Raw genomic sequence first — 651 nt, forward strand, 5'->3', positions numbered from 1 at the left:
TGCGTCTGATCTTGAAAGAAGGCGGCACCTAGACAGAATGTATCTGAACACCAGCTACTGGAAAAACATCGCTCTGATGCCAAAAAACACCAGCGTTGTTCACAGACAATGTCTAAAGACCAACGTGCCTTTGAACTTGAAAGAAGGAGGTGGCGACAACAGAATATGTCTAAAGAACAGTCATCAACAAGTACTACCGATACCGGTAGGAACTGCCTTCTCAGCGAAAATGGAGGACATGAGGATGCAGCTCTCGAACACAGCTGTGGTGGGATGACTGTTCGATGTGAATTCTGCTATCACTAAATTTCTCTGATGAAAAACCATCCGATGGGAAATTTACTCAATGTTGTAGCAAAGGGAAAGTCTGTCCAAATGATATACATTTTCCAGATTACCCGGCCTATTTAAAAAGATTAGTGACAAACTATTCTGACAGTAAAAATTTCATGGAAAATATTCGTTCCATAAATAGTTCTTTTGCCTTTGCTTCCATGGGTACAAATATTGCATCGCCATCAGGATATGGGCCATACTATTTTAGAATACACGGACAAGTTTATCACTGTACTGGAACTTTACATCCTTCGGATGGTGTTTCTCGGAAGTTTGCTCAACTCTATATTTTGGATACAGCCAAAGCTACAAGTA

Source organism: Myotis brandtii, unplaced genomic scaffold, assembly GCF_000412655.1.
Source record: "Myotis brandtii unplaced genomic scaffold, ASM41265v1 scaffold1678, whole genome shotgun sequence".
Classification (NCBI taxonomy): domain Eukaryota; kingdom Metazoa; phylum Chordata; class Mammalia; order Chiroptera; family Vespertilionidae; genus Myotis; species Myotis brandtii.